Source organism: Lepeophtheirus salmonis, chromosome 11, assembly GCF_016086655.4.
Source record: "Lepeophtheirus salmonis chromosome 11, UVic_Lsal_1.4, whole genome shotgun sequence".
NCBI classification, from domain to species: domain Eukaryota; kingdom Metazoa; phylum Arthropoda; class Copepoda; order Siphonostomatoida; family Caligidae; genus Lepeophtheirus; species Lepeophtheirus salmonis.
Genome location: NC_052141.2, coordinates 20,636,172 through 20,651,883, shown reverse-complemented (window position 1 = coordinate 20,651,883; position 15,712 = coordinate 20,636,172). Strand labels below are relative to the sequence as shown.

The 15,712-nt window shown below is 29.7% G+C and overlaps 1 long non-coding RNA gene across 1 annotated transcript; it reads right to left on the bottom strand.

Annotated features, from left to right (window-relative positions):
- Positions 1 to 6,443: 6,443 nt before the first annotated feature.
- On the bottom strand, positions 6,444 to 7,019 carry LOC121126395 (uncharacterized). Its single transcript, XR_011782202.1, has 2 exons — positions 6,906 to 7,019; positions 6,444 to 6,832 (listed from the first exon to the last, which is right to left on the bottom strand). It is a non-coding gene; the product is annotated as an uncharacterized lncRNA (long non-coding RNA).
- Positions 7,020 to 15,712: the final 8,693 nt, after the last annotated feature.

Sequence of the window (15,712 nt, the reverse complement as noted above, 5' to 3'; positions counted from 1 at the left end):
TAATAAAAGTTTTCAAAGCCTTTGTCACGAAATTAATATGGCAGTTAATATAAAATAATTCAAAAAAAAATTATGTATTACAAATTTAACCATGTTGAAACCAATCATATTTATTTTTGTTATTGCTCAATAAAGCTTATCTTTGAAATTGCGCAAAAATTTATTCAAAAGTATTGAATTATTAAAAATTGATACATCACTCAAAAATAAATCATGTCAAAATTATAAACAGTAAAATATGTTAATAAATGGAATATCTGTTTTAGAAACATGCATTTGAAGTTTTACAACTTATAGAGCTCTGGGCATTTCATAGTCCAAGGAATTACGATTTAACGACAAAATAAGTTAATTATTTTTGAAATATCTACGTTTAAAATCTTTAAATGGTTGTTGGATTTTTAATTAAACATTAAATGAAATTTTTTAGAAAAATTCCTTGTATATAGTTGCCAAATATATAAACTTAATTACATATTTTAATTAATTAAAAATTATTTCCAGACTTTCATAAATGCCCCTTATCAGCGTTGATGCTTTAACCGGATTGTACTATACATATATATATAAATCTATTTTTTTGAAAATACCAACATTGAGTAAAAATATGTCCATGAAATATTGAGGTGTGAGTATGCATAAGTGTTGTAAAAAATATATTAGGGCATTTTTCCTTGACTTGATTTTTTTTTTGTTTTTCAAGATTTTTTTGTGTTAATGCATTACATTTATATTAAAAACGACGTGACTACTTAATCTAAGAAATAAAAATGTGAAATTCACTGATCTTGTGATCATTAAAGCCCTTTTATTCTTGAAAAAAAAGATTATATAATATTATAAATTAAGAAAGTTTAGTTTTAAGGTCATACTAAAGGCTGAATGTAAAAAAGAGGTCAGTTCTTCCACTAATGTACGACTGGTTTTTAAAGTATCCACTTGGTTACAAAGCCTTGGAGAAATATGTAATAGTATACAACATAATATCCAATAATATAAATATTGTAAGACCATTTTCCAATCCAAGTAACAGAGGGATAAATAATATTTTATTCTCAAACTAGATATTGAAGTAATAAATAATCATATAAATGAATCATAAAAAAACTTCAGGCAATACCTTAATCTCGAGATAAAACAAAACAAATACAATGTGGACAAAAATACATATTAGGCAGGGATGTGCAAGTCATAAATGATATTTATTATTACAACACTATATAGTAAATAAGAGCATTTATAAACATTACAATACAATAAATAAATATATAATATAATACATAATTAAAAGTATAATTACAGAGATAAAAAATAATTAAAATTAATACATTCTAACCAGAAAATGAAAAGCAACAAAGTTAAAAAAATTTATTATAAAAAACAGTTCTCCATTGCCTCAAGGTCAACATGCAACCTCTACCATCATCATTTATCCACCTCTAAATAATTTCTTTGGGTAAAATCTATATTCCAGTCTTATATTATCTCTTATTATTGTTGCATAAATGTATCTTCGGAGAACTAAAAATCTCCTCAGAGCCTGCTGGAGCTTCCTGTTCTCAGGGGAAAATAACTTAGTCGTTTTTTTCCAATCTTTCATTTTGGATAACTCTCTTGCGCTTGGTAAATGCATCCCCGTGATGTTTTTATCTTTGAAATACATCTCTCAGATATTACTCTCTTGCCATTAAAAAGTTTTTCGCTCTTATAAGATACTCTTGGCGTTTGGAGATTTAAAGAGAGAGAACTGATTAATTCATCGGCTCGCACCTATTAAAAAAACTTACTATGAATCCCTGATGATCAATTTTTGACACAAAGTAAACTTAATATTAATTACAAGATTACTCCCAACATAACTTAGTTCTCTAAATTAGAAGAGTAATTTTTGGAACAAAACGTCAAAATTTGAAGATAAAATTATTTTCTTTTATTTATTAACAATCACAAACTTGTTCATCTCATTAAATTTTATTCTGTCGATGAGCTTGCGTATATTTTTTCACAAATGAATAGAAAAGTGTTTACACATCCTTTATTTTAAATTAAAAAATTATATCAATAAGAAAAATTATTTTTGGCATAAAACGTCGAGGAAGCTATTTAAATTAAAAAATTATAGTCCAATTAGTTATTAGCAATCACAAACTTCATTATCTCATAAAAACTGATTTTGTCGATGAACTTTTATATTTTTTTCAAAATGAATAAAAAAATGTTTTTCTTTAGTTTTAAATAAAAACTAATTATCTGTTAATTATAAGGTAATTTTCGTCCCAAAACGTCGAAGCAAATTTGAAGATAAAAAAATAGTTCTTTTATTTATTAACAATCACAAACTTCTTCATCTCATTAAATTTTCATTCTGTCGATTAACTTATATATTTTTTTCACAATGAATAAAAAAATGTTAAGGTTCCTTTAGTTTTAACTAAAAATTTATATTATTATTAATTAAAAGGTTTATTTTTGGCATAAAACGTCGAAGCCAATTTGAAGATAAAAAAATAGTTCTTTTATTTATTAGCGATCACTCACTTCTTCATCTGATAAAAACTTATCATGTCCATCAACTTTTATATTTTTTTCACTAATGAATCTGAAAATATTCAAAGATTAATGGGTATTTTTCAATAAAAAAATTTTTTAATTAATGATTATTTTAGATATCTAAAGTCCAATTTGAATAATATATTTTATTTTATTATTTTTTTCTTCAAACTTATATTTTTTAAAAACTTGCCTTGGGAATAATTTTTCCCTCATTATTATTTTCAAACAAAAGAAAAATGAAAAACTTATGTTTGAAAGAGATAGTTAGATATTCCAGAAGTTTATGTTTTTTTTTTTTTTATTTAGATTTTTAGCATAATACAAAATTAAAGTTTTTCCATTTATGTACAAGTAAGATAAATTTACTTTTACAATAAGAAAACATTCGTATTTGTGTTCTGATGGTTACGAATTGCATTTGTATTAATTTACAGACATTTATTTTAAGTTTTTGAAATCACTTCTAAGAAAAAAAATTATGAGAAATGAGATCAATAAGTTTGTAGATGATCTGGAACATGTGATCGACATTGCAATCATCAATTTCAGAATGTTTTCATCCCTTTCAAGGTTTATGTAAAGAAAATGAAGTAATAAACCTTCTTCTCAGAGGACATTACATTAAATATACCTAAAAACAGTTAATCTTCCAATCCAATTAATTATCAATTAATCAAATCCATCAGCAAACACTGTACCTCTCCTAAATACTTATATCCCTGGAAAGGATAACTAACCCCTTCCTAGGAGTACCTCCAGGATTTTATTTTGAGTTGTGGTTCTCTTTTAGAAGAAACAAATCATTTGAATTCGCTTATCAAGGGTGGAGGCAGGGACGCCCGCAGGATTATATAGCTCCTCCCCCCCTTTGCAGACGCCCAAGGTAGGAAAACTGTCATTTTGCTGCTATCGAAAACAAATTTTTAGCTCTGGTTCTGATGGCTGAATTGTTGTAGATGGTATCGGTAATGATAGCTCATTGACAGCACGAAGTGGTTCACAAGAGGCAGAATTATGATTTGCATATAAGGTGTAGTAAAGTTCAATATGAGCCTATAACTAATTTATTAATTTCAATATATTATAAATATTTTTTTTATGTCATCCCTATTCTTTCAAGAAACTTGTTTATGATTTTCCCAAAAAGTATATATATCCTGATTTTTGATCTCGGAAATTTTCTTAGTTTTGAGTAAAAAATATTATTTAAAAACCTTGTAGTAACTTGAGATAGTCTATATAGGCAATTAAATATCTTGTAACTTCATAATAGTTATAAAGAGAAAACTTAGAAGTAACAAAACATTATCAAATTCAAACCAGCTAACGCATACCATTTTGTATTGATATTTAAGAATTTTACGCGATTATGAGGTTGTTTAGTTTTAGTTTAGATTGGAAAAAGTCGATTTTTAATTAAAATACTTAATTTGTAATCAATTTTTCATTCAGAATGACAAGTAGTACCTTACTATTTTTTTTTTTTTATATTCAGTTTGAAAAAATGTAAAATCTACCAACCTAATATTTATGAACCAACTGTTCATAATGATTTGAAAAAACAGAATACAGCAAAAAAGTATTAGGAAGTAAACTATTGACTTTGTAAATATGAACACCATAATGTTATTATAAAATACTCGTATGTGTGTTATATACAACATTACTCCAAGATAATACAAGATTGACCACTTCATGAGTTGGCAAAATGCATATTGTTGTTTAAAATCCTCAAAACGTATCCTCAGTCTACACATCTCTAACAACTAATTGTTTAATTGTTTAATTGTACATATAAACTTCTGAAGACTCTATGGCCATGATCAAATATCACCAATTTGTAATTTTAATTTATATATAAAATATAATTCAAATACATAATTAGGATTATGTTAAATATATTGAAAAGTGAATCTTTTCCTTCTTTGTTTTACATTAAAAAACTAGATTAAATGAAATATTAAATTATCAAACTCAATCAGAAGTAGCATTTTTATTCATATTACTTACATTAATATTTGTCTTATTTTTATAATAGCTAGTCATTTACACTTCATTAATTAATTATTAATTTAATGACACTAATATCATAGTCAATCAGTAATAACTAAATAATTGTCAATGAGATTGCACATATTCAGCTAGCAATTTACTTCATCATGGATTTTATATCTCATTGGTTTCAAGTCATTCAAAGGAATCATTAGTAATTCATTTATAATATAGACATATTGATTGATAAAATAACTTTAAATATATATTGAAGTAAATAATCTGATGAATGATGGAACAAATTATTAGGACGTTAGACGTGTTAATGTGGTATTTTTACGATATGAAGATTTAAATAAAAAGTCAGGATTTTTTTTTGTGCCTAGTATGTTCTCCTTGAAGAGTATGAACCAGAGTATATGTACAAGGAAAAGAAGTAGAGCTACTAATCTTAATAAATAAGGAAGAAAGAAAAAGTCATCCTTTAATAAATCAAAATCTCAAGAATCTACTACATCAAATCGATATCTATTCCCAGAGGAGTGGATTTTGAGTTTAGGGCATTGTGTAAGGACTTGCGTCATTTCAATTTTTTTCAATATAAAGTACTACTTTTTAAATATATTTATTTTCTGAGGACTCGAACGGTACTCCAGGAAAGAATTCCAGGAGTTGGACTTGCGAGCAGAGTCTTAAGACTCGACTTGGAGATGAAGTCTAAGGACTTCTTCCCACCTCTATTCCCCCAGAATCCCGACAACAATCAATGTAAATAAATCCAGCCTGCAGGTTTCTGAACATAAATTGGAACACGTAATATTTCTTCAAATTCCATCACAAGATGAGGATTGCTCTCCTTCACTTTTTACCATCAGACATAAATTGTTCTTGCTCGTTTGTAACCAAGTTAGCTAAAGCTTCCAGGAGAGTTACGACACTGACTCTTGATGGCCTCACCCCTTCACTCCCACTTCAAGCACCTGTTTCAAAGAGAGACTTGGATGTACCAGTTTATCAAATACAATACCCCTGTCCCCTCCTTGGCAGACATCAATTGGGTGTTGAGCATAGGATCCGATATTCTCAGGCCATAAATGCCATCTCTGACCACGTACAACTTTGAAAAGCTCGGTTTGTCTAAGAAAACGTTCAATTGTTGAAATAAAAGTATAAACATTGCTGTTGTTTTTAATGAGGGGAAGTAGAGACAAACCATTAAAAGAGATCCAGAACTATTGAAATAATAACAGAGAGACGTACGAGGGAAATAGATGTATATAGGAATACAAGGAATAGAGGTGTTATACTATCCTGACATTCATACTTTTTCGTCAGGGTATTTATAGTAAAAGATAAATGTAGAATACTCAATAAAACATACATATAGACCTATTAAAAATGACAATAATTATAAGAAGATGACCGAGGGGATCAATAGGAACACAGAACATACAATACGCTACAATTGCAGTGGATATCCACAAGACTTTAAAATTCGATTTTTTTATTTTATTTTATAAGAGCCTTCCTGTATAGAGGGTGCAGAAGTAAGTATCAGTTTTTACACTTTTAGACTATGACATTGATAGTATAAAAGGGTCCGAAAGTGTACTGAAAGTAATATAGAACTCAGACTTCAAGTAATTAAAGTCAATTTTCACAACAAAAAAAAAAAAAAAAAAAAAAAAGAAGGAATGATAACTCAACTCAGGCATAAGTGCAAATAAAATCTATTTAATATCATATAATAGTATTGCAGAGTAGTGGAACAACGAACACAACAGAGAACAAATATCAAAAAGCTTTGTACAATGGAGAAACGTTGTTTCAATGAAGTGGATCCACTTAACATACAATATAAAAGGAGAGAAATAAATATGTTGTAGATAGGTCCAATAAAGGAGTAGTCAGTTCAGCAGTAGAATATATATTATAGATAATGTCCCAGTTTAATATATAAATACATATCAGAATTGAGTAAATTTCCCTAGAGATAGGTGCAAAAATGTTTATTCTTCAAATATCTTCAAAATGTAAAATAAGGCTCCAACAAGGATAGGCATCAAGGAATGAATGAGTTGTTGGTAGGTCATAAGTTAGGATCTTGATGAGAGTATGCTCTGAATTGATGGCTCCGACGTTGGTTGAGTTAAGGATAAAGATAGGTAGTTAAAAGAAAGCCTCGTTCTTGTGACTCATAGAGATGGCGAACTCATGAGTGGCATGAGTTCATAAGACAGAATATTCTCAGGATTCATGGTTTTTCATTAACATAGTAGACCTGAAACTAAGTAAGAAAGTAGACGAATGAATGAGAATAAAATAGAGGAAGAGGAGATACCTACAAAAAGGATCTATACCGGTCGAGTCATGAGAAGTATGTGAGAGAAAATCTTTCTCCAGAACGAATATTCCTGTCGATCATCACCGAAGTAGTACCTCCTTTTAAAAGCCACTATATTAGAATAGTGAGTCTGTACCACGTCTTCTCGATGACCACCTTCAACACTTTCTGCAAAGAAAAAATAGCACGCAGGCAGATTGAATAATTTGTGCAGTAATTTGTGTTTATATATGAGAGAAAAATAGGGCCTCAGCTCACAGATAGAGAGAAAAATCTTATTACTATAATATACTAAAAGGGGGAATGTTTATACTAATATTTACAAAATATGCTTCTATATGATTTAAGACAACCCTGAAAAAGGCTTGCTAGGTCGCAGATATCCTATAGAAGAGGCCTAAGGTATTATAAAGCACTGTTATGTATATAATTTTTTTTAATTAATCAAAATAAAAACGGAAAAAATAACTACTTGACAGACAGCAAGTTGAAGCAATTTTCTAAAGTATTAAAACCAGATAAAATACTCAAAATAGAGACAGTAAACCTCTACAGGTAGTAAGGAGAGAGTATTACGGCCTAGTAAGATCAATTTGAGTCGTGAAATAGAAAGTCCTAAGCCTTGAACAAAGCAAATAGCACAATGGACTTACTATTAGAATTATATATAAGTAATATATTAAAAAATACAAAAATCGTAGCGAAAAATACCCTCAAAAGATAGGCAGGGACCAAAGTGGTTTGAGAGTAGACCTGGATAGTTTTTAAGCCGAGTTTAGCAATGAATATTCAATTTTTTATTCAAAAAACAAGATGTATTACTTGTAGTAGAAAACAACGGGACTGCGTATTGAAATATTTAGAAGTATTTAGACATAAAATTATGGGTGTTCTATCCAAGCTCGAAGAGGTGCTCATTTAGTGTTGATAGAAAAGGCTTCACCACACAAGGATATTAAGGGTAAGGGGTGTGCCTTTATTCGATTATAATAATTAAAAAGAATGGGACATGAGACTCAGAGTCTTGAGATGAGGATCTCTCTGTATGTTAAAACGCTCCAAGAACTATTAATTAATAATTGATGGTTAATAACTTCGACAAAATTCCATTTCTCCGTTGTCATCCCAACTGACTTCTCTGGAAGATGATATTCAAATCAGTTATAAAGAAATATAAATTTCATCCGTCCCACCCATTGATGAAGGTCATCATAGCCAAATACCCATCCTTCTCTTAATATAGTTGATGGTAATCCAAGCTCATCATCCAATATTAATGGAAATATCCACTCAAATACTGAACAAGGACCTAATGTGAGTAATCACATTCTCACTTTCCTCAAGAATGGGTATCTCTCATGCAATGGGTACAACTTTATCATCAATGAATTTATAAAAATATAAAAAAATGTTAAATTGTAAAATATTTTAGTGATATATATATTTTTTTAATTATGTAAAAGCAATAATATTTTAACAACTTGTTGTGTTGATATTCATTGTAAAATATATGTTAGCTTTCAAAACTAGTTAAAGATGCTTGGTTAAATAAAATTATTTTACTTGACATTATCACATCATTAGTTGATTTTTTTGTTTTGTTTTGTTGTGTTTGAAAGGCTACTCCAAGTCCAACAAAGATTTACCCACATAACACACGATCAAACTTTAAATGTTTCTCTTTGTCTTCTATGAGCACATGTATACAGTTTTAATGTCAAAATAAAAATAAGTGAAAGGAATTTAGAGCACCACTAAATTAGTTAAGCATAGGTTTTAGGCCAAGGTATTGGCTTAGATGATTGAATTCGCTCCAAATCAGACCTATCAGATAGGGATGATCATTACTTCTAAAGCTCTACTTCCTATGTTTCCCTACTTACAAGATAAATATGAGGTAGAATTTATAATAACGTCTCGATGCAATCAGGATTCGCTAAAAAATTTTGTTTTCTAGCTTGCGTCAAATAGGTGGTTCTAGTGAGCACCCTAGTCCAGTAGATGCTCTTAATTGCATTCGACTTTTAATGCTGGGTAAGCAAGCAGAATTTGCGATTCCCAATCTGTTCTACGTCTCTCCTCATCCACCAGTTGAGTCTGGACCCTTGTATCATAACTTTTTCAATGTTGTGGTGCTAGATCGAACTTATCCCAATATGTTTATGTTCCCAATCTGTTCTGATCTGGTCTCCTCAACTTTGTAGGAATTACATTCTCTGAAAATATCTTCCTCAATACTACAACAATTACATTCTTAGAACTAGGAGCTCTCTTAAATTCTTCCATGTAGGGGTAACCTGATAGTCAATTACTCCTTGCTGTTTTATGGAACACATAAGGTTTCGGCTCACCTCATAGGTATATCCTGGCTCTGAGAGACTTCTCCTTAAACATTTTTTGCTATAAAAAATTAAGTCACATCCATTGATTATTCCTGATACAAAATCCAGAGTCACAGTGCAAAAAAAAACATTGAAACCTTGAGTTTCTGAGGATGTATGGAATAAAATAAAATTGATAATAGTAAAGTTGACAGTTATTTGTAATTTGTATTATACATGAATGAAAAAAACAACTACTTATGTCAAAAATAAAAATCTAATGCAATGAATGATCCAACATTGAGGACATCAAGGAAATTATGAATGTAGAAACATCCTCTCAACCGCTTTAATGAACACTCATTACATGCTTAGAAAAAAGGAATCACTTTTTTCCTCCTCCTTTAAATATCAAGCTGTGGCTTAGATCCTAACTCATTTTGGATATTCCTCTGAATAATAGTATAATTATATTCGTCAAGTGTAACAAAATTTACATATTTTGAATGAATATAAGAGAATTAAGCCATTCTCCCCCAATAAGTTCCAAATACTAATTGCAATGTTGCTTTACTAATAAAGAAGTTAATTCTAACAAGATACAAATGAAGATTCGATTATGAAGCAATATATTTCCCTTCAGAATATGTTATCAATTTTATGATGAACTATACTTTCGTAGGAATAAACCCTAAAATAATCCCATATTTTGCGTTGAAAATATAAACAGATGTCAAAGATATATAAGAAATCCTACGTGGAGTAAATTGTTTTGTAGTTGCAGCCTTAAAAACATTACAAACAAATGATTGTGTGTCTAAGAGTAGGACTACATTTGACTTACATTTAAAAAAAAGCTAAAAACTCTCGACATGAATGAATCAATAGAATCTCTTCTGTTATAATGTGAAATTGTACATAAAAATATTCATTGGAGACATATGTAAATGCTATGACACATATTGATAGAGCCCTTAGTAGTCTTTTATTGATTTTCTGTTTTCAAGAAGATAGGATGTAAAGTGGTTATGTGAGTAAATATTTTACAAATATATTTGAAAAGAATTCAAATTTCTCCTTTATCCATTACCGATAGATACACATTTGAACATTTTTCAACTTTATATCTCATTTTCGATTAAAGATGGTTTATTTTTATACTACCAATCTAATATGAACATCATATTTTCAATGGCCTTGAATTTAATATTGTTAAAATATTGTCTAATGAAATAAATAGACAATTATATAGACAAAAAATATGAATAATTTTTTAAGAGGTTTTGAGGCCAATTCGAAATTTTTGTAAATTAATATGAATTCTTGTAGATTTTTATTAGTTGATCTACACTGACACATGAAGTTGATTTACTGATGTAGTACACTAAGCAAATCAAGTAATATTTTCAAAGAATTTAACATGACAGAAAACATTCGGTTGTAAGGGTCTTAGATAGGGCAACTTTGGACGGAAGAACATTGTTGGAGTGTTCATCTCTCAATTTTTTGTGTGAAAAAGTACAGAAATGAACCTTATAGAGATCTTAGAAGGGCTCTGGACAAGTTGACAACTTCTTTGGAAAGGATACAAATATTATCAAGGGGTGTTGTTGACATATTTTGAAATGGATCTCTCTAAGTTGAAAGTCTGGACAGGTGGAGTTAATGTTGGTGGTGTAAGAAATGAGCTTTAAACACCAGCCCCATCACACGAATTACTAATACTTCTTCAATTATATTTACTGAGCACTTTATATCTTAGAAAATTCAATCATATTCCAAATGACACTCTTTTCTTGAAGGAGAGAAGGGGAAATAAATTACCCTATAAGGAAGGGCTTGAAAAAAAATTATTCTCATTGTTTTTTTTATAGAAAAAGAGCTACAGTATAGAATACTTTCTAGTACTCTAGAAGTAAGGGAGAAATTAAGATGTTAAGATGATAAAAGTAAATATGGCTTTTGTAGGACCAAGGGTGAAACGAGCCATCATTTTCTCTTTGAATATGAGATACTTTGGTCCATTTATAACGCCATCGGTGAACTTTTAGAGCAGTATTTGTTTTCTATAAATTGAAAAATGATTATTTCTTAGCCTTTTACTTTGGAAAAAAGGAGGAAATTACTATCGTAGCTATTACATCGGCTCGTCATATTTTGTATGCAAAACATGCTTCCTCGAACTATGATATATCATCTATTGTTGTATCCGTTGTGAAACTTTACCTATATTTTTAAAACGAATGATCCTTTTAACAACAAACTCAACCATGTTGTATTTCCCAATATACATTTTTTTAATTTTTTCATGATACATTTATGTTTTTTTATTTTTCTTCAATTGGTCAGACGGAGTTCCACTTCTTAGGTATAAGAAAAAATTATATATACACTTACCATTGATGCATATTATGTCCAAAAATGGAAGCAGTTTTTTGGTTTTTTTTTTGTAATTGTCAATTACCGTTACAGAAGACGTCATCTTTAATTTTTCATTCTTGAGGAGACAAAATATCATAATTCATAATCCTTAATTATATATATATAAGGAAATTCGGTAGAGCTTACTAAATATTCCAATTTTATTAGTGATATAATATAGGTTCATAAAGCATATTTCACTCCATATTGTGAATCATCCAAAGTTTGGTTAGTTCAAGGAAATTTACACATAATAAGCAAGCTTGTACATTGAACGGAGAAACGACAGCTGTTCACACTTTCCGTTCATTTTTTGAACGACGAACAAAAAAAAAAAAAAATGAAGGATGAACGGGGGAAAAATATGAACAGTGTTCAATTTGATGTTCATTTTCTTATTGTCTACAAGGGGTAGTTTTTTTAACTATTTTTTCCAAAGATTAAAACATTTATTTTTCTTGATTATGCTCGTAATAAAAACCCAGATTTTGCGTTGAAAGTTGGCGTAGATACTTGTATAATATTACGCCTTAATATTGTGAAAATTGGGCACACAGTAACATCCGATGGAGATATGTATTTACGCTATAAATTTCCATTTATAAACGTCGAAGAGGAGTGGGCGAGTTGACGCGCGGACAAGTTGACTTTCTTCAATTCCTAGCAAGTTTCCACGAGGGATTTGTCTGTGTTCTTGTGTGGAAGAACAACATGTTATTGCAACATTAAGTGGGGCTCTTTATGCGTGATGAATACATCCAATCATAAGCTGTGAATCATTATTTTAATTGAATATTGGGAATATGTTTTAATATTCATTAGTTATTTTTAAACTCTAATATAATTATTTGTGGCTAATGGAGTTTATGGGTTATGTATTCTTTGATACATTAGTTTTTAAAGTCAAAGAATATCAAGATGTCTAGATTGCTATTTGAAGCCAAAAAATAAAACAAAAAATATAAAGTCTAAATACCTCTAAAAAATAAAATCCTTGTAATTTTAAATACTAATTTGGGATATCAATTTAATTCTATTCAGTTTTTATATGTTTAATAGTTGTTGTTGTTTTTACCTTCTCCAACGAAGTCTTAAATGAGGTTTTGTTTTTGCATCGACTTGTTTGTTTGTAAGAAGGATTATTTTAATTTAAAATAAAAGTGTATGTATTGAGTTAAAGTGTTTGACTACTTAAAGACTAAGAAAATAATGCAAAAGGTGAAGGTAGAGATAATTTCAATACGTCATACATACATGTCACAATATAACAGACATATTATTATATTTCCACTCACAAAATTTACGAATATATCAACTATGTTTTTTTAGACCGGGATAAAAAAGAAAAAATTCGAGTGCGTGCATTTATTTAATAGTTCTATAAAATAATATTACTCCCGTTTACAAAATAAATGCAAATAGTTAATTTTTTCTTTCATGTCCTGTGGTAGAATATGTCTGGCAGCATACATTAAGGTGACTTTTATTTTATATTTTGTTGAAATGTCCGGATTACCGTGTCAAAATCTGTTCCTTATAATAATAAGAAAATACAATTGGCAAAATTTGAGCAAAGTTAAATATTGTTTAGAGGTAGCTCAAAGTCTTGAAAATTGCCAATTTTTTCAAAAAAAGTAACTTCTTTCTAGATTATTTTGAAAACAGTTCACAATACCGCTTTTTATCTTTTATGACTTTTTGAAGACAACTTAATTTACTCCCAAAAATATTTGTGTTGTTTCCAGAAAAAAAAAATATAATTTGAATTATAATGCAAAATAGTTGAAAAGAAAATGAATACATGGTCTAATGTAATATTTTTATATTTTCCCAATTTTTCTCCAACAAAACAAGACAACAGTTATATATAATTAATATTTAGTAACAAATAATACTTTGTAATCCTCTGTAGTTTCCTTAAATATCAATTACCACGGATGCTAATTTGAGCAAAGATAGAAAGGAGATATAATACTGAAATATTATTAATAAAGGAAAAGGTAAGTAGGATCATAGTTTATTCCACCCAAGTAATGTAAATATTTTGTATAAAAAAAAGTATCCTAGAATCATCAAAGATTACTTTTAACGAAATATCAAATTTTCGAGAAAAAAATGCACCTCTTCTCCGAAGATTCTACTCTTAAAAAGGATTTCAAAAAAAGGTGGCAAAGGATAGACACAACTAATTAATAGCCTGGAATTCTAAATAGTGAAATAGCTTGTCACATTGTAGATAACCCAAAAAGAAATTACCCATTCTTGCCAACGAACACAGTCGACGGGTTCTTCCGAGAGATGATTATATGATTCTCTATATTATTGTTTAAACAAATAAATATTAGCTATTTAGGTAATAGTTTCAATTAACTGCAGAAAATGTGTATCATTATCTTGCAAATATATTTGAAAGCATGGATCTCTGTTATTAAAGCTCTATTCAATTATTTGATTTTGATAAAACCACAACATAATAATTCCGAAATCAATAGTCTAATTTTAAAAACAGTATCTCAAAAGCTTTCTAAGTATTTATAGTATTTGTCTGAGGAGCTTGTTTTCTTGACTCTATTACAAAATAGTCTTTAAAAGTCAATAAAAATTATAGACAAGAACTACAATTCGTTTTTTTTTTTTCAACCTGTGAACACGTTGGTTCATTTTAGCATTATGGTTATGTGGTAGCCTTTGCACGTGATTTAATTCTTGTTAGGCAAGAAAGCCTTGTGAGGAGAAACTTATATCTACTTCAGCAAGCTTTTTGGAGGTACATTCTTTGAGAGAGTTGTTTTTCTCTGGATTTGGGATAGCTTTTTTCACTTGCCCTCATCCCTCTGCCTTATGTCAATCACCTGGTGCCTCTCATTGCCCTCTTAGATTTCGTCACCTGGCCGGTTTGGGTTCCTTCCACTAAATGCATCTGTGCATCTTTCATTCCCATCAAGTCCAAAATATCACGACTGAATAACTCATCTTGTGTGTGTTTGTTCGTCGTAATCTATCACCCAACCTCGTTCATGTGTGGCATGTCATCACAAAGCCCACTTATCCCACATCCCTCATTAAAACCTCTCTAATGATCATGTCGTCCACAATAATTAGCATTTACTCTCACAACCACTTCTACTATCTTCTCTACACTACCTCCATTTGTCAGAAATATTTGTAACTTTCTTTCAGATATGAACTCCCCCTTTTGGCCTCTTTAATCACTAAACCTATACAAATCAAACTTCATAACCCAGGCTCTAGATACCCTGTTGCTTTGCTATTCTCAATTGACTTTCAATTTTCATTGTATGCAATTATTATTAATCCTTTGTTAACACTTTGTTTGGCTTTTTGCGATCAATCAGTGTATTTTTGTATTTACCAACCCATAACGCATCCTGTACCATCGGTTAGATTGGTTTCATCTCCCAGGAACTTTTTAAAAGTCCAAATCTTCATTCAGGAACTTTTTAAAAGTCCAAATCTTCATTCAGGAACTTTTTAAAAGTCCAAATCTTCATTCAGGACGTCTTTCACGTCTCATCGATTCTTGGTTATGTTCTGCCACAAACTTTTTACACTCATAACTAACCTTTGACCCTATGTGACTTTCTTCTAAATAATATTTAACTCTCCCTCATCACTAACCATTCCTCACCTCAACTGGAAAACCTTATCATAACAGCCCGTCTCTATAGTGTTGACTTGGAACCAGAGCGTTCGTCCGCTCAAGACATCCTGAGCGCACTCCTACTTCCACTCGGTTACTAATTTCGTGAGCGCACTCCCTTGTAGAGAATAACGCGTGCGAGTAGAAGGGGGAGAAAGACATATGGTATTATTGTTTAAATACTGATGAGATTATCATCTGCCTGCTGTATTATGATTATTTATATATATTATTTTATTATATGATTTTTGAGGGTATAACGAAAGAATTTATTAGCAAAATGTTTAATAAAAATATACTACGTATAATTGACTTAGACGGTTTTTATCCGTTACAGTGGATTTGAAAACGTCACATTCTATGAAATTGTAATTCATTATGAACCATATTCTCAGAATAATAACTAATAAAACGACAAAG